Source organism: Bradysia coprophila, unplaced genomic scaffold (genome assembly GCF_014529535.1).
Source record: "Bradysia coprophila strain Holo2 unplaced genomic scaffold, BU_Bcop_v1 contig_93, whole genome shotgun sequence".
Classification (NCBI taxonomy): Eukaryota; Metazoa; Arthropoda; class Insecta; order Diptera; family Sciaridae; genus Bradysia; species Bradysia coprophila.
This window is the reverse complement of record NW_023504021.1, coordinates 957,237-976,798: the sequence shown is the minus strand read 5'-3', so window position 1 is coordinate 976,798 and position 19,562 is coordinate 957,237. Positions and strand designations below refer to the sequence as shown.

Sequence of the window (19,562 nt, the reverse complement as noted above, 5' to 3'; positions counted from 1 at the left end):
CTCCTAACAAAATGGCTGCTGGCGGCCATATTGGATTTTAGTAAAACGATATAAAGTGGGAAAAATGATGCTTAGAGAGTTTCTGTTAACATGGAAATAATGTGTTAAGTGTGAGGAGTTTCAGGGATTCCATATATGGACATCTATATATACCTATATACAGCTATATTGAGCTATATACAGGCATATAGAGCTATATAATAGCATATTCCTCTGTGAAATGTTTATTTACAGTGAAATATAGGTAAATATAGCGGTATATAGCTGTTTAAATAGGAATTTATGAAATTTGACTTCGTACGGGGCTGTCTATATTGCCTCCGGCAATTTAATTGTATATGATAACAAGGCAAAGAGTGGATAATGTAAGTGATTTAAAAGGAAGAATAGTTTTTCAGCAGAGAAGAAAATGAAGTAAGAGAAATGAAGAGTTTCACATTAAAGGCTTTTGATACGAATAGGTGTTTCGTACGGGTCGGCGTTAGCTATGTTTTAAGATTATCTTTCCTTTTCGACGGAACAAAATAAAAAGGCACTGAAGCAGAAATGATTGTTGAGATAATATTAATTTTAAACCAAGGCTTCAGCTCTCATTCCCTAAAATCTGTCGGCCACTCTATCATGCCAAGTGGATATTACTCGGGTTGAAAGTTGTTCACAAAAACGTAGTTCACTTGAAAAATCAAACTTAGTTCACTGGTCAAAATTGTCGATGACGTCGAGAGAAAAATAGCGAATCCGAAATTGGGAGCTAGTCCTAGTTACAAGCGGCTTCCGTGCTCAGAAACGCTACGCAAAACAATCCTTGCTAATCTTCAAAAACTGTGCAATACTTTTTCCTAAGTTTCTGTGAAGAGAGAAGTAATGTAAGGAAGAAAGGGAAAATCCGATGGTAACAATTCAGTAAAATTTGTATTCGCTGATTAAGATACGATTCACAATCTCATATTAGGCTACGTTGGTTATGATCGATAGTACGCTGAGAAATTTCACGTTGAAAATTCTACTACTTCAACTAGGGCGCTAATCCTGATTACAAACGACTTGGAAACGCTACTATCAGTATCAATGTGCAATACAGAACACTCAACGATTTCAATATGAGGACATTAGAGTACAGCATAGGGCTGAGTGACATAGAAATCCGTGTTGCAAAACAACATTGTCTTTTCCTTTAACTTTTGTTCTCAACCTCTGTCTATTTACAAATTAATATCCCTATCTACTTCTGAGTAGTTCTTATCCCTGAATCTAATAAACAGTGAAGGCAGCAGTTCACGTTATAATCGTGGTGTTAGTTGACGCCTACGTTAAATATCAACTTGTGGGCTAGCTCTTGTAAAGCTGTGGGCTAGCAAACCAAACAATAATGTCGTTGGAACTGTTGGTACTACTGGACCCATTGGAACCATTCTTAAATTTAAAAATGTGTGATTTGTACAGATAGAAAAGACGCAGGTTTTACAGGCGTTTCACCTTTCCTGCCAACTAATAAAAATTACTCAAATAAATGTTGTACTCTTTCAAATCTACGGGTTTCCGAACTGCAGTAAATAAATTTTTAAACAACCGATTTTGAGTTGAGGAGGATGAGGCCGTAAATCTCTTAAACCCAGGCTACTTTTATGCTACTTGTACCTAACCGACGTTGATTCCGGTAGCAAAAGCTTGTATAAAAACGTAAATGTTGGTGCAATTCGATCATTTTTCAACACAACATAGAAAAGTACTTAAATAATACATCCAAAAATTTCCAACTAGACTGCGTACTTAGAATTGTGTTGCTGTAAGAAGTTGAGTAAAGTATTTCCACGCTCATTTCTTTGGTCGTTGCTAAAACTACCAACAGAAACTTCGGAGTCTTCTTCTCGTTTTCCCAGCTTCGCATTGAAATCACCGATTAAATATTGGTAATGTGAAGGGTTTTCGTCCAGAGCTTTCTCGACATCTTCATAGAATCTTTCTACTTCTTCGTCATCATGGGTGAACGTGGGTGCGTAAACCTGAATTAATTTGACACTGTATCTGTCATTTATCTTCAGGCTTATGTATATCACTCGATCGGATATGCTTTTCGTGTGAATTATGCGATCCGACCACCGCTTGTTTATGAACAATCCGACACCGTGCATCAGCATCTGACTGTCACTTCCTCGGTAGAAGAATGTATGCCCTGATTGTAATTTGAGGCATTCCTCTCCAGGTTTTCTCACTTCGCTCACTCCCACCACATCCCATTTTATCTTTTCTAGTTCTCCTACCATTTCTTACATTTTTTGTCTTGACGACAATGTTCTGGCATTATATGTGGCAATGTATAGTTCGTTGTGGCTTCGTTTGAAGGTTTTTAGCATTAAAACACCACGCTTGCTACTGCGGGTTGGTGAGTATGAAAGCTTTACTTTGCTCGCCCCCGGTAATCCCCGAGCTCTGACCCGCACATTTCTGCACGTTCCGGGACCACAGTGCCTATAAAAGTGCACAGTGCCCGACGGGGTAGTGTTACTCCTTTTGAACATTCTTTTCCATAAAGCTTTGCCCATTCTTTTGAACCTATCTGAGCAAAAGGTTATTAATTACATTGCTGCATAAAAAAGGAGACATAACAAAGCTGGACAATTACCGACCCATAAGCCTATTGTCAACACTCTACAAGCGAGTCTACAAGTTGTTTATGAAAATCATTACGAAGAGGAACACTAACAAGTTCGACTTCTACCAACCTGTTGAACAAGCTGCTTTCAGATCTGGTTTCAGCACAAACGACCATTTGCAGGTGATGAGAACGCTTATTGAGAAGTGTCGTGAATACAACATCGACATAGTCTTGCTATTCATAGACTTCGAAAAAGCTTTCGATTCAGTGGAAACATGGTCGATATTGGACGCATTAGACGAATGTAGAGTAGACTCAAGGTACTCCAACACAATTCGATATGTGTACAAAAATGCTACTTCATGTATAAAACTTCATAAGAGCACGGAGAAATTCAGAATTGGCCGAGGTGTAAGGCAGGGTGACACCATTTCACCGAAATTATTCACGGCGATTCTGCAGAGTATTTTTAGGAAGTTAAACTGGAGTAAAATGGGAATAAAGATAAATGGAGAGTACCTGAGCAATCTCCGCTTCGCTGATGACATTGTACCGATAGCAGCGAATCTAGGTCAGGCTCAGCTTATGCTACAACAGTTAAGTGAAGAGGCGAGCAAAGTTGGCCTCAAGATGAACTTATCGAAAACAAAAGTCATGACCAACATCGGGGACGATAGAGAAATCAAAATTGGTGACACTGTCATTGAACGAGTCGACAGCTATGTATATCTAGGACATAAACTGAAGTTAGGTCTGGACAACCAAACTGCAGAAATAAGACGTAGGATTGGTCTTGCATGGGCAGCGTTCGGAAAACTCAGACTAATTTTCAAAAGCAAAATGAATAATAGTCTGAAACGCAAAGTTTTCGACACTTGTGTCCTTCCAGTGCTCACTTATGGAGCGGAAACGTTAACTTTAACAAAAGCATCCGAAGATAAATTGAGAGTGACACAAAGAGCCATGGAACGGAGTATGCTCGGAATAACACTCAGAGACAGAATGACGAATCAATGGATTCGACAACAAACCAGGGTCGTTGATGTCATGGAAAGAATAGCATCTCTGAAATGGAGCTGGGCGGGACATATTGCAAGAAGGACAGACGAACGTTGGACCAAAAAGATCATGAACTGGCGACCATATAAAAGACGAGCTATAGGTAGACCACCAGAGAGATGGACAAACGGAATTAAGAATATTGCAGGTACAAACTGGCAGCAAATGGCAATGGATCGTACGAAATGGAAAGAAGTTGGAGAGGCCTACATCCAGCAGTGGATAGAAACAGGCTGAAAAAGAAGAAGAAGAAGAAGAGTAGACTCAAGGTACTCCAACACAATTCGATATGTGTACAAAAATGCTACTTCATGTATAAAACTTCATAAGAGCACGGAGAAATTCAGAATCGGCCGAGGTGTAAGGCAGGGTGACACCATTTCACCGAAATTATTCACAGCGATTCTGCAGAGTGTTTTTGGGAAGTTAAACTGGAGTAAAATGGGAATAAAGATAAATGGAGAGTACCTGAGCAATCTCCGCTTCGCTGATGACATCGTACCGATATCAGAGAATCTAGGTCAGGCTCAGATTATGCTACAACAGTTGAGAGAAGAGGCAAGCAAAGTTGGCCTCAAGATGAACTTATCGAAAACAAAAGTCATGACCAACATCGGGGGCGATAGAGGAATCAAAATTGGTGACACTGTCATTTTACGAGTCCACGTGTGATACAGCCTTTCAAATTCGTATCGACCTAGTTGAATGACTATGCCTCATACAAGATGTTTGTTGGTAGTCATGAATATCATGATTGGTATCGCTGTAAAGCTCACACGTCAGGCTAAACAGCAACTATATTTTTGTGTTCAAACGAGTCACCAGTAGGGTCCAAACAGTATTCTAAGCTTCCCGCAGGTCCAAAAAAAACGAAAAATCGAGCTAATTAAAAATTTTCCCATCGAAATATTTTGGGAATAGTCATTTCGTCATCCTGGGAGGCCCCTGAGCACATTCCTATAAAAATATCCCATGTCCACGAGAGGTCGAATAAAATTTTTTTTAAGCTCACCGTGACACATATCGAAAACTTTGGGATACCATAAAGGTTTGTCCAAATTGTTGGTTGCGGCGATTGCTTCCAATTTCCGCACTCGTTCGTTGGGTCTATGAAAATGTGTTGAGATGGTGGCGGAATCGGTGAAGTCCCTTGATCAGTTCTTCACCGTCGGCCACGAGAGATGTTATCAATGCAATCACTTCGGCCCATGGTAGGAACTTTTCAACAATTGTTTTCGCAACCTCGAAGTAGGCATCAGCTTTGCTTCCATCTGGAACAGCAAACCTCAGGAAGTAAGTAGCCAATAAGACCCTATTGGGCCCAAAAGCACATTAAATTATCTTTCAAATGACACCCTACACGACCATGACGTTTTGTGTACCTCGAGAAATTTCAGAACAGTGTAAGTAAGTCTTCGGTTGAAAACTTCAACTGCACATATTTCAGTGTCAATGAATTTTAAACCCAATGAGACCCTATTCGGCTCAATAGTACGTGTGATTACATTTCTAATGACACCCCACATGACCCTGTACGGCTCGTGTAACTGGAGAAACTTTTGTAAGAAAAGTGCAAGTTTTCGGTTTTTGATCACCTTTCATCAGCCGCACAATTTCGAAGAATTTTTTTGAAAGTAGTTTTGGCTTCTAGGGTCTAGGCACATATGAAAAAGTCCACTGGAAAATGCGTCCGATTTCGGTAGGCTGTTTTTCGAAAGAATCCCTCTCAATATATTGTTGATTCAAACACGATCAATGCTAACAAGTCGTTGATGGGTTGGGTTCGCATACAGCATTAACATTTTCAGTTCAATGTTTCGGAAATGTTCACCTCTTTCTTTGAAATTTGTTGACAATATTGGTCTACCACTCAATAACGCTCAATAATTGTGAACCGATCAATTATACAGATTATTTTGTTGAACGTTCTTTCGATCTAAAAAGTCAACTGGCTTCTGACTTCTGAATGAAAATTAAAAAAAAACTCCTTATACCCAATGTCTGACCTTTATAATTGTACCTTGAATAAATCCCGAGTTACTACACCGACTTACCTTTAGAAATCGACACTTTTCTGTTATCGATTGTAGGAAATGTTTCTGACCAAGATTAAATTGAAATCGTTGTTTGCACGCAGAGAAACGGTCGAGAATTTCTTGCATTGTCTCTCCTTGCATGAGCATTGTTTTGTCGAAAACATTCAGCACATATTCCTGCATCAAGTCTATACGATTGTCAACACTTGAATGTTGTCACAACCACAAATCATTAAAATGTTCTTGATCGCTTGAGGAACGATTCCAATTTTTCAAAAAATGACAGTCCATCCCACTCAAACATTGTTGTTTCACCTGCTCTCTTATACAAGTGAATGTACCGAAAGTACACAACTACGAGCGTGCGATAATCTAACGGAATACGTATAAAACAACAGAAAATGAAACTGATAAAATGTCTCTGTTTATTTTCTGGACATGCAAAAGGAGTGAATTGAAACAACAACAATTACGATTCCACATTCTGTTTTTATTATTCTAATTTCAGCAATGAAAATGGTGAGCGTTGCTACAGACATCCCTTCTCTCATTTAAAATTAGCAAAGTTGCCTTGCAAAATAACTGCAACAATCATCGCCAGGAACATTGAAGCACACTGTCGCTGGACAAAAATACGAACCACGATCGTTCGTGTAGGCTGTTCCAATGTTTGGTGACGGAAAATTGCCACAAAGACGCCAATTTCCGGGAGGTGTTCCCCCAGAGAGTAATGAAGACAGTAAGCCGAAACATGGATTGGCCAATGCCAAGCTCAAAACGTTTAGTAACAGGACCAGCTTCAACATTGTGAACATTTTGCTGGACGTATAAAATGAAGGTGATTGACTGCGAGAATGATTTCAGTAACAGCGAAGATCCTTCTCAGATACAACCAGAGATGAACTGTGCCTTTAACTGTGAAGACCATCACTTATATACAGCCAAAGTGACTGATAAACACCAAAAATAAACTAAATAAATAAACTTAAAAAATTTTAACTGACAAAATTTTGGTGTAGCAATTGAAGCGTCACCCGCACGACCAATCACATTAGAGGAGCGGGTGTATGTATGAGGTTGATGTGCTTTGATGAGCCAGTAATTGAGTTTGTAGCGGAAAATGGCTAGTTGCCTCCATCGATTTTTTTTCGGCTCTGCCCTGGAATTACCTTTCTAATGACACCCCACACGACCCTGCCCTGCACGACTCGTGTAACTGGAGAAACTTTTTTAAGAAAAGTGCAAGTTTTCGGTATTTGATGACCTCTTACCAGCCACACAAGCTTCGAAGAATTTTTTTGAAAGTGGTTTTGGGTTCTGGGGTCGAATACCTTACTGGGCACATATAAAAAATTCCAATAGAAAATATGTCCGATTTCGGTCTTCTGTTTTTCAGAAGAATCACTCTATTCAGCGTGCAACTCTTTTCTTTATTCTCGAATGCAACTCTTTTGCAAAATTTTGAGCCTGCAATTTCGATGATACTCTTTTTTTCGCGTGCAACTCTTTGCAACTCTTTTGAGTGGTTTGCCCCTCGCTACAATGTTGAGACTGCTCAGATCTCTCTTGGCTTCTCAAAGTTGAACGAAAACTACGAAATTTCGAAGGAAGTTATAAGTTCGTCCACGTGATGGCAAACTGATAAACTCTGGCCTGACAGTCATTTCGAGAAGACCGAAATAATTTTCATTCATAAGTAGATTCGTAATCTGAATAAAATTTGACAAAAAAGAAGTTTGTCTTAAAATTAGATTTATTTGCGTTTCGTCGATTAAAATTGAAAGAAAAATATTCAAGTTATTTGCAGCCGTGTGACTTAGTCACTATACAGCGTACAGCTATATAGGCAATTGATAACACGGAGCACAGCACCAATTGTGCAAATAACAGTTGAGTTATTCGTGGACGTTGTATGAAAACATTTTTCTATTTCAATTGTTCATTGTCATCTGTGACATCTTATGATAATAATATTGCGAAGTTTCATTTTTATGACGTATAAACCACTGACTTTAAATTTATAAGTAGTCGACTTATAACCACCCGATTTACAACTCCAATACTTATAACTTATAAGTTGGGATTTATAAGTGGACATGTACGTTCTTCTTCTTTCTTCTTCTTTTTCAGCCTGTTTCTATCCACTGCTGGATGTAGGCCTCTCCAACTTCTTTCCATTTTGTACGATCCATTGCCATTTGCTGCCAGTTTGTACCTGCAATATTCTTAATTCCGTTTGTCCATCTCTCTGGTGGTCTACCTATAGCTCGTCTTTTATATGGTCGCCAGTTCATGATCTTTTTGGTCCAACGTTCGTCTGTCCTTCTTGCAATATGTCTCGCCCAGCTCCATTTCAGAGATGCTATTCTTTCCATGACATCAACGACCCTGGTTTGTTGTCGAATCCATTGATTCGTCATTCTGTCTCTGAGTGTTATTCCAAGCATACTCCGTTCCATGGCTCTTTGTGTCACTCTCAATTTATCTTCGGATGCTTTTGTTAAAGTTAACGTTTCCGCTACATAAGTGAGCACTGAAAGGACACAAGTGTCGAAAACTTTGCGTTTCAGACTATTATTCATTTTGCTTTTGAAAATTAGTCTGAGTTTTCCGAACGCTGCCCATGCAAGACCAATCCTACGTCTTATTTCTGCAGTTTGGTTGTCCAGACCTAACTTCAGTTTATGTCCTAGATATACATAGCTGTCGACTCGTTCAATGGCAGTGTCACCAAGTTTGATTTCTCTATCGTCCCCGATGTTGGTCATGACTTTTGTTTTCGATAAGTTCATCTTGAGGCCAACTTTGCTCGCCTCTTCTTCGCTATCGGTACAATGTCATCAGCGAAGCGGAGATTGCTCATGTACTCTCCATTTATCTTTATTCCCATTTTACTCCAGTTTAACTTCCTAAAAGTACTCTGCAGAATCGCCGTAAATAATTTCGGTGAAATGGTGTCACCCTGCCTTACACCTCGGCCAATTCTGAATTTCTCCGTGCTCTTATGAAGTTTTATACATGAAGTAGCATTTTTGTACACATATCGAATTGTGTTGGAGTACCTTGAGTCTACTCTACATTCGTCTAATGCGTCCGATATCGACCATGTTTCCACTGAATCAAAAGCTTTTTCGAAGTCTATGAATAGCAAGACTATGTCGATGTTGTATTCACGACACTTCTCAATAAGCGTTCTCATCACCTGCAAATGGTCGTTTGTGCTGAAACCAGATCTGAAAGCAGCTTGTTCAACAGGTTGGTAGAAGTCGAACCTGTTAGTGTTCCTCTTCGTAATGATTTTCATAAACAACTTGTAGAGTGTTGACAATAGGCTTATGGGTCGGTAATTTTCCAGCTTTGTTATGTCTCCTTTATGTCTACTTTTCGTAACTTGTTGCGAAAAACGTTGTATGAATTTCGGTGCAAAGGACTTTATTAGGCTCACAATGTGTATTAGCCTAGTGTCATAAATAACTATTTCGTGCTTCTAGAAAAGTTTTCCATTTTTATATTGCGACTGAACTTTCCTGTCATACCAGTTCCGGTCAGCGCATGAACGGAAGTAATGATCTGAATTTATTATTTTCACTGAAAAAAAAATGAAAAATTACGATTTCTTTGAAAATTTCTGAGTTTTTTTATCGAAATTGAGTCTCCAGATAAATATATTTTTTTAATTGCTGCTGTTGATGTGTCTAATGCGATATAAAAGGTTCCTTGAAGTTCTCCGTTTAATTTATTAATTTTTTTGTCGCTAAAATTGAGAAAACGGCAAAAAATAGTTCAAATTTCATAAGTTTTGACCAATTTTTAACATTTTTGACCATTTTTTACTCGTCCGTCCCATATAGAAAAATTGTTTTGCATTGTTTCGGATGTATTAACGTTAGTACTACAATTTTCTGTCATTTTCCGGCTCATTTCAAATTTAAATGTCTCGAAAATCGAAAGGAAACAGTGTAATTTGGGGCAAGAAAAATCCGATTGTGTATTAACCTCACTTTTTGCTCAATATCTCGGGCAAATTATTTTTTATCACTTTCGGAACTTTTTTGGCTGTAGTTGAGACCTGTACCTGTCGAATGAGCCTACTTACACGAAATCCGGTCGTAAGACACCGGCCAAAAATGGCTTCAAAGTTAGCGGTTTTTAGACCCATACGAAGTACTGGGGTCTTATAGGTTTACGCATACGTTTGTAACACGTCGAATTGGACTCCCTGAGTAAGGGGAAACCTGCGGTTGTCTAGAGATGCCAAATCAGTTAAAAAAATGTCCGTCTGTCCGTCTGTCTGCACGATAACTTGAGTAAAACGCATCCGATTTTGAAAATTCTTTTTTTTTTCCCGTTTGGTAATGTCAAAAGACAGGCTAAGTTCGAAGATGAGTGATTTTGGATCGACCCCTCCCGAGCTGTGGCCCAATAAGTGCTTTACGGTTTTTCGAAGATATCTCCGGACATTTAAACGTTAAACTTGTAAGTGATACGTCAAATAAAAGGTATTTACAATACCGATCGACAAAAAAAAAGTTTATGGAAATCGGATGACCGACTCGTGAGTTAGACCCCTTGGTGTGAAACAGACACAGGGCGGCAAGCAGTTTTTGAAGTTTATGAAATTATGTTCTCCGGAGCGTGAGCTAGGTCTCTTGGAGTGAGCTCTTATCTGGCTACTCGGAAGTACAGTGAACGTGGTGTATTTTGACAATATCTCGAGTAAATTTTGACCGAATTTCATGAATTTTTTTTTGTTTGAAAGGTATTAACGAATGTAAAGCGTCGGTACTATTTCCAGTCTCCTAACAAAATGGCTGCCGGCGGCCATATTGGATTTTATTAAAAGTGGAATTCGCGCAGAGACAATAGTGCCTGGGCGACCTTTCATGCGTTGTTGCTGAAGGAACGCTTTCGATTGTGCGCTTGCTGCTGATTGATCTATGCTGGAAATATCAAACAGATCATCTAATTCATTCACGAATGCTTTCTCTCTTCCCTTGAACAAATCTGTATTCATTTCGTTTTTGTTTCTACTGCTTCTTTCCAGAGTTTTATACGTTTCATAGAACTTTCTTATTTTCTGAGCTGCATACTCAGCCGAAAGTGTCCCCAAACCAGCCCGGATATAGAACGGTGTGACTGTTTTTACAGTCACATATGATGTTGGTAAGAATTGCTTTTCGGTTTTCATTGCTTCCAAAAAATATTGCCAAATTTGTTTCTTCGACGGCAATTTCGATCCCAAAATTTCAGAAGTGGTGTTTCCAATTAGATAAACTTTGTTCGATCTTAAACTGTGAGTTGCGCTACTGCCAGAACTCGACGACATACTTTGGAAAGTATAATAGGAAAGGCACGGCGAATTAAAATCTTCGGTAAAATTTGAAAAATAAAAAAAATTGAAGAAATGTAAATGTTGATGTAAATAAAAAAATGTACTAAAATTCCATTGGAAATCTATGCTAACAGTTACTAATTTTATTTGTTTGAATGTTTGTACAACTCCCCGACTACTAATTTAAGTCTTGGTTCAGGGTATAGCAATGGATCAGCTGAAGCAAATTTGATGAAAAAATCCGTGGAGACACGTATGAGGCAACGTTTTTGTATGAGCTGACCAGCTGAAAACCGACTGAAGCAAATTGTAGCATATCTATGAAAGCCTCTGACTGTACAATTTTAATTTGAATGAAAGTCGAAAAACTTTGTTGAACATATTTCAGCGGCCTGATCCGCTAATTCATTGGAGGTGACGCGTGGAACAACGGCGACGCGTGGTGTAACGGTGACGCGTGGTGCAACGAGTTGACTCAAGGTGAGATGAGCTGCACCAATGTTGGGATTTATATTAAAGCAGACATTATTTCCTGTGAGATTTTCGTCCATTGATCTAAGTTGAAATTTAATTTTTCTTCGCCTTGCTCTGTGCTTGCGAGTAGCGAAACAAAAATGGCTGCCTTCAACATCATGATCTATAGAATGTGTAAATTGCCTCTCTCCATCAACAGTTACATCAATCAACTTAAACTTATCAAAGAAATCGCTGACGTCAATGACTACACCGCTAACGAAATTGATAGGCTCGTAACAAAACATTCACGAAACATCAGGAAGAAATCTATGTCCACACTTTTCCAACAAGAAAAAAGCCAAACAACTATAAGTCGAGTACCTTTTAGCTTCAACCATACAATTACAAATCACTTAAAACCAATTTTCAATCAATATGGCATACAACTAGTATTCGCGAACAACAACAAAATAAAAAATGCATTAGGAAACCCAAAAGACAAATGCGATGACCACCACAAGAGCGGAATATACAAAATTTCATGCGATTTTTGCGATAAAATTTACATAGGCCAAACCCGTCGAAAATTATTGACACGATACAAGGAACATTGTTGCCACATTAAATTCAACCGTCCTTCTAAATCAGCTGTAGCCGAACATGCATTACAAAACCTACATGTAAACATCACACCATCAAACCTAAATAATCTCAAATTAATACAACAATCCCGCTCAGTTAAACAACTAGATATATTAGAGTCCATAGCAATACATAAAAATAAGACTAAAATCATGAACAATGTATATGGTCCGATATCGTCATCCTTGTTCAATTTTATAAAACAAAGAAAAACCTAACAATTTAAGTTTAAATGTTCTTCAAGTTAACGTGCAATACTAATGTATTTACGCTCTTTCTAGTCTATCATAGTTCATTTAATCAACATTCACTTGAATGTATGTATAGTCCAGTACACTTGACAAGATTTATTCATGTTTTATAAATCAATAATAGTAAATAAGGAATCGTATAAATTCAGCACAACAGATGAAATGTATTTAGTTACGTAGAAGCTGATGATGGCATAAAGCCGAAACGCATCCTATGCTAATAAAAAACTTTGTAAGACCAAATTAAAGGTGTTTTAGTAACCAACCACAACTTTTAATATGTTTTTGTATGAGTTGACCAGCTGAAAACCGACTGAAGCAAATTGTAGCATATCTATGAAAGCCTCTGACTGTACAATTTTAATTTGAATGAAAGTCGAAAAACTTTGTTGAACATATTTCAGCGGCCTGATCCGCTAATTCTTTGGAGGCCATGGTATACGGAGATGACGCGTAGTGCACCGAGGTGACGCGTGGTACATCGGCGACGCGTGGTGTAACGGTGACGCGTGGTACAACGGCGACGCGTGGTGCAACGGAGACGCGTGGTGCTACGGTGACGCGTGGTGCAACGAGGTGACTCAAGGTGAGATGAGCTGCACCAATGTTCAGATTTATATTAAAGCAGACATTATTTCCCGACATAACTGTTGATGAAGTCAAGGCCGCAGTAGCCGAGATGAAAAACAAAAAGTCTCCCGGAGAAGATGGTGTTCCAGTGGAAGCCATTAAACTGGGTGGAGACTCCTTATTAAAGGCAATCACGGCTTTGTTTAATCAATGTATCCAATGGGAAGAAGTACCAGAAGCCTGGGAAAATGCGGTAATTACATTGCTGCATAAAAAAGGAGACATAACAAAGCTGGAAAATTACCGACCCATAAGCCTATTGTCAACACTCTACAAGTTGTTTATGAAAATCATTACGAAGAGGAACACTAACAAGTTCGACTTCTACCAACCTGTTGAACAAGCTGCTTTCAGATCTGGTTTCAGCACAAACGACCATTTGCAGGTGATGAGAACGCTTATTGAGAAGTGTCGTGAATACAATATGGACATAGTCTTGCTATTCATATACTTCGAAAAAGCTTTCGATTCAGTGGAAACATGGTCGATATTGGACGCATTAGACGAATGTAGAGTAGACTCAAGGTACTCCAACACAATTCGATATGTGTACAAAAATGCTACTTCATGTATAAAACTTCATAAGAGCACGGAGAAATTCAGAATTGGCCGAGGTGTAAGGCAGGGTGACACTATTTCATCGAAATTATTCACGGCGATTCTGCAGAGTGTTTTTAAGAAGTTAAACTGGAGTAAAATGGGAATAAAGATAAATGGAGAGTACCTGAGCAATCTCCGCTTCGCTGATGACATTGTACCGATAGCAGCGAATCTAGGTCAGGCTCAGCTTATGCTACAACAGTTAAGTGAAGAGGCAAGCAAAGTTGGCCTTAAGATGAACTTATCGAAAACAAAAGTCATGACCAACATCGGGGACGATAGAGAAATCAAAATTGGTGACACTGTCATTGTACGAGTCGACAGCTATGTATATCTAGGACATAAACTGAAGTTAGGTCTGGACAACCAAACTGCAGAAATAAGACGTAGGATTGGTCTTGCATGGGCAGCGTTCGGAAAACTAAGACTAATTTTCAAAAGCAAAATGAATAATAGTCTGAAACGCAAAGTTTTCGACACTTGTGTCCTTCCAGTGCTCACTTATGGAGCGGAAACGTTAACTTTAACGAAAGCATCCGAAGATAAATTGAGAGTGACACAAAGAGCCATGGAACGGAGTATGCTTGGAATAACTTCAGAGACAGAATGACTAATCAATGGATTCGACAACAAACCAGGGTCGTTGATGTCATGGAAAGAATAGCATCTCTGAAATGGAGCTGGGCGGGACATATTGCAAGAAGGACAGACGAACGTTGGACCAAAAAGATCATGAACTGGCGACCATATAAAAGACGAGCTATAGGTAGACCACCAGAGAGATGGTCAAACGGGATTAAGCATATTGCAGGTACAAACTGGCAGCAAATGGCAATGGATCGTACGAAATGGAAAGAAGTTGGAGAGGCCTACATCCAGCAGTGGATAGAAACAGGCTGAAAAAGAAGAAGAAGAAGAAGAAGACATTATTTTCATAGATCGGTACGAAAAATACAATTGTCTTCCGAATCAACTAAAATTGGGTTCGTTTGAAAGGTCTTGGTCCAGACTTCTTCTTCTTCTTCTTTTTCAGCCTGTTTCTATCCACTGCTGGATGTAGGCCTCTCCAACTTCTTTCCATTTCGTACGATCCATTGCCATTTGCTGCCAGTTTGTACCTGCAATATTCTTAATTCCGTTTGTCCATCTCTCTGGTGGTCTACCTATAGCTCGTCTTTTATATGGTCGCCAGTTCATGATCTTTTTGGTCCAACGTTCGTCTGTCCTTCTTGCAATATGTCCCGCCCAGCTCCATTTCAGAGATGCTATTCTTTCCATGACATCAACGACCCTGGTTTGTTGTCGAATCCATTGATTCGTCATTCTGTCTCTGAGTGTTATTCCGAGCATACTCCGTTCCATGGCTCTTTGTGTCACTCTCAATTTATCTTCGGATGCTTTTGTTAAAGTTAACGTTTCCGCTCCATAAGTGAGCACTGGAAGGACACAAGTGTCGAAAACTTTGCGTTTCAGACTATTATTCATTTTGCTTTTGAAAATTAGTCTGAGTTTTCCGAACGCTGCCCATGCAAGACCAATCCTACGTCTTATTTCTGCAGTTTGGTTGTCCAGACCTAACTTCAGTTTATGTCCTAGATATACATAGCTGTCGACTCGTTCAATGACAGTGTCACCAATTTTGATTTCTCTATCGTCCCCGATGTTGGTCATGACTTTTGTTTTCGATAAGTTCATCTTGAGGCCAACTTTGCTCGCCTCTTCACTTAACTGCTGTAGCATAAGCTGAGCCTGACCTAGATTCGCTGCTATCGGTACAATGTCATCAGCGAAGCGGAGATTGCTCAGGTACTCTCCATTTATCTTTATTCCCATTTTACTCCAGTTTAACTTCCTAAAAATACTCTGCAGAATCGCCGTGAATAATTTCGGTGAAATGGTGTCACCCTGCCTTACACCTCGGCCAATTCTGAATTTCTCCGTGCTCTTATGAAGTTTTATACATGAAGTAGCATTTTTGTACACATATCGAATTGTGTTGGAGTACCTTGAGTCTACTCTACATTCGTCTAATGCGTCCAATATCGACCATGTTTCTACTGAATCGAAAGCTTTTTCGAAGTCTATGAATATCAAGACTATGTCGATGTTGTATTCACGACACTTCTCAATAAGCGTTCTCATCACCTGCAAATGGTCGTTTGTGCTGAAACCAGATCTGAAAGCAGCTTGTTCAACAGGTTGGTAGAAGTCGAACTTGTTAGTGTTCCTCTTCGTAATGATTTTCATAAACAACTTGTAGAGTGTTGACAATAGGCTTATGGGTCGGTAATTTTCCAGCTTTGTTATGTCTCCTTTTTTATGCAGCAATGTAATTACCGCATTTTCCCAGGCTTCTGGTACTTCTTCCCATTGGAGACATCGATTAAACAAAGCCGTGATTGCCTTTAATAATGAGTCTCCACCCAGTTTAATGGCTTCCACTGGAACACCATCTTCTCCGGGAGACTTTTTGTTTTTCATCTCGGCTACTGCAGCTTTGACTTCATCAACAGTTATGTCGGGCATATCCTCCGATCCCACGTTTCTTATTATTGGTCTATCTTCGGTTTCTTCCGTTGGGCTCTGTCTTGCTGAAGAAAACAAATTCTCATAAAATTCTGTTGCAATGTTTAATATCGCATTTCGATCCGTTTGGATCGTTCCTGTTTTGTCTCGTAATTTGAAGATTTCTTTTTTGGCGTTTGTCATTTTTCTCCGTAGGACTTTCATATTGCAGTTAGCTTCAATTATGTTTTGAGCCAATTGGACATTATATTTTCTTTCATCTGATCTCCTTGCTCTGTTGATACTTTTAGACAGGTTCCGGTATTCCACCGAATCTCGTCCTCCGTTTTTTACCAACTCTGCTCTGCTTGCGATCAGGTCTAATGTTTCTCTGCTGAGTTTTGATTCTTTCCCTTGGACGGATTTGCATTTGGATTTCATGAAACCCATTATTGTATCGACGATTTTGGTATTCAATTCGTCCAATGTTTCACATTGATTGTTGACGTTATCTAATTCGGCAGTCATTTTCGCAGCAAATTCTTCATTTTGTGTGTAAAGCCGTTGTACGTCAATCCTTTCACTTTTCTGAACTAGTTGTGATCTTTGAAATCTGGTATTTAACGTGACTCTTGCACGAACCATTCGGTGATCACTACCGGTTGAAAAATTGTTTAGGACCGTAACGTTCTTAACGGTTGACTTACAGCCAGTTATGATGTAATCGATCTCATTTTTCGTTACACCATCTGCACTAGCCCAAGTCCATTTCCGTTGAGGCTTTCCTGCAAAAAATGAATTCATTGCGTACAAATTGTGTTGCTGTAAGAAGTTGAGTAAAGTATTTCCACGCTCATTTCTTTGGTCGTTGCTAAAACTACCAACAGAAACTTCGGAGTCTTCTTCTCGTTTTCCCAGCTTCGCATTGAAATCACCGATTAGATATTGGTAATGTGAAGGGTTTTCGTCCAGAGCTTTCTCGACATCTTCATAGAATCTTTCTACTTCTTCGTCATCATGAGTGGACGTGGGTGCGTAAACCTGAATTAATTTGACACTGTATCTGTTATTTATCTTCAGGCTTACGTATATCACTCGATCGGATATGCTTTTCGTGTGAATTATGCGATCCGACCACCGCTTGTTAATGAACAATCCGACACCGTGCATCAGCATCTGACTGTCACTTCCTCGGTAGAAGAATGTATGCCCTGATTGTAATTTCAGGCATTCCTCTCCAGGTCTTCTCACTTCGCTCACTCCCACAACATCCCATTTTATCTTTTCTAGCTCTTCTTCCATTTCTTGCATTTTTTGTCTTGACGACAATGTTCTGGCATTATATGTGGCAATGTATAATTCGTTATGGCTTCGTTTGAAGGTTTTTAGCATTAAAACACCACGCTTGCTACTGCGGGTTGGTGAGTATGAAAGCTTTACTTTGCTCGCCCCCGGTAATCCTCGAGCTCTGACCCGCACATTTCTGCACGTTCCGGGACCACCGTGCCTATCAAAGTGCACAGTGCCCGACGGGGTAGTGTTACTCTTTTTGAACATTCTTTTCCATAAAGCTTTGCCCATTCTTTTGAACCTATCTGAGCAAAAGGTTATTCGTCCTTTAAAAGCTTAACCTAGTAGCTAATAAGAATTCTGGGATCGGTCTATCCTTTGGCTTCCTGATCGTGTTGTTCCACCTCAACGTTGGTCCCTTAACCCCAATTCTTTCGGCTTCCAGCTCACGATTCATTCAACCTTAAGATTGATCTATCTAATCCTATCTTATTTACTGCTACGTCCTCGTTAAACTTCATTCCCTCCACTCTTTTTCAAACTGGCTTGGGACAGTCTTTGGCGGTGTTTTGGTCCAGACTAGCTAAAAAAAATTTTTTTTTCACATCTGAAAGTAGCCGTGAGCCCACGGTGCGGTTGAACAACTTTTTTTCGAAAAGTTCGTAAACATGGGATTTTCTTGTTAAAAATGATTGAGGTGATCCTAACGATTATTTTTCTCCTAAATTTAAAATGTTTTGCCCGGGCCTTCTCGAGAAAAGTTGATTTATCTTAAAAAAATTAGTCAAAAATGGCCCTTTTTGAAATGTTTTCTACTAGGAAAGCTTGGTAATGTATTTTTTTGGTTTTATAAGCACAATTATAAGAAGCAGAGACCTAAACCTTTACACGGTATCTTACACACCATATTCGAACCTTTGATATATGATTGGAATCCCGTTTTGACAAGTGTAGCGTTTAAAATTCCGTAGATATCTTTGAAAAACCCTAACTCAGGAGGGGTCGTATGGTTACCTATCAGGGAAAAAAAGAATTTTTTAAATCAGTTGTGATTTACTCAAGTTATAGGGGTCATGGACAGATAGACAGACCTTTTTAGCCCCGTACGACGTACAAAGTGGCTCTTCGGATTACGATACGATACCGTGTGTAATTGATGGAATTCGAAGCAGACGGTGAGTGTTTCCATATGTTCATAGATAACGAATCATATTTTGCATATACCTCGAGTAAATTTGATCCGTTTTTCCGAAATTTTGTTTCATTTGGAAGGTAATCAAAGGCCGAATGTTGTTACCAAAATTTTAAATTTGGGTACTCGGATTGAGGCAGTAACTAGGCCCTAGGCCTCTGAATAAATGAAAATTTTAGGGCTATTTGAAATTTATACATTTGAAAGGAACGTTGTACGGGGCTTCATAATTTAGATGTGCACATTTAATAATAATTTTACTTTAACTACATTTAGGGGCGCAATAGGCTTACGGTAAAAGTAGGGCGACAGACGCACTAGGGTCACGTACGCAATAGATATACGAGTTCGTACGGGGCTCAGTCGCAGCAAACGCTCCGACTGTTCTGATGGCTCGTTTTTATTGTGGATTCGTCATCTATAATCACAGGCAATGCTTTACCCTTACCGTCTGCTTCGAATTCCACATGTTACAAACAGCATGGTGTTCTTATAAGACCCCAGTATTTCGTACGGGGCTAAAAACATGAATTGTTTATAATTTAATTAAAACCAAATTAACTACGTGAAATACGTGAGTCACACGGTGAGAAACACTTTTCTCCATACTACCGTTTCTCTACTCAAAACATCGAAGAAGAAGAAGAACATCGAAAATACTTTTAGCGTATATGGTTACAGAGTCATACAAGTATCACAGTTTGAATTCAGTTAATTTACTTTCGTCCAAAACATTTATCATATTACATAGTTCCAAGTACAACCGTCTCATCTATTCATGTACGCCGGGTGTAGCTTCATGCACCCATTTAATGTCATTAGAAAATGGTTCCTTGACACAGTTCTATTTAAACGAACTAGTTCCATGTCTTGATGGATGGGAAACTGTGAGTTTTGCTGGATTTTTAGATATTCCTTATGTAAAGCTAAATATTGTCCATGGCTAGTTTTCTCACAAAAATAAAAAAAAGTG

At 39.2% G+C, this 19,562-nt stretch overlaps 1 long non-coding RNA gene across 1 annotated transcript; it reads left to right on the top strand.

The window, feature by feature from the left end:
• Positions 1 to 616: 616 nt before the first annotated feature.
• On the top strand, positions 617 to 1,080 carry LOC119084776. The gene is made up of 2 exons (XR_005089143.1): positions 617 to 892; positions 953 to 1,080. It is a non-coding gene; the product is annotated as an uncharacterized LOC119084776 (long non-coding RNA).
• Positions 1,081 to 19,562: the final 18,482 nt, after the last annotated feature.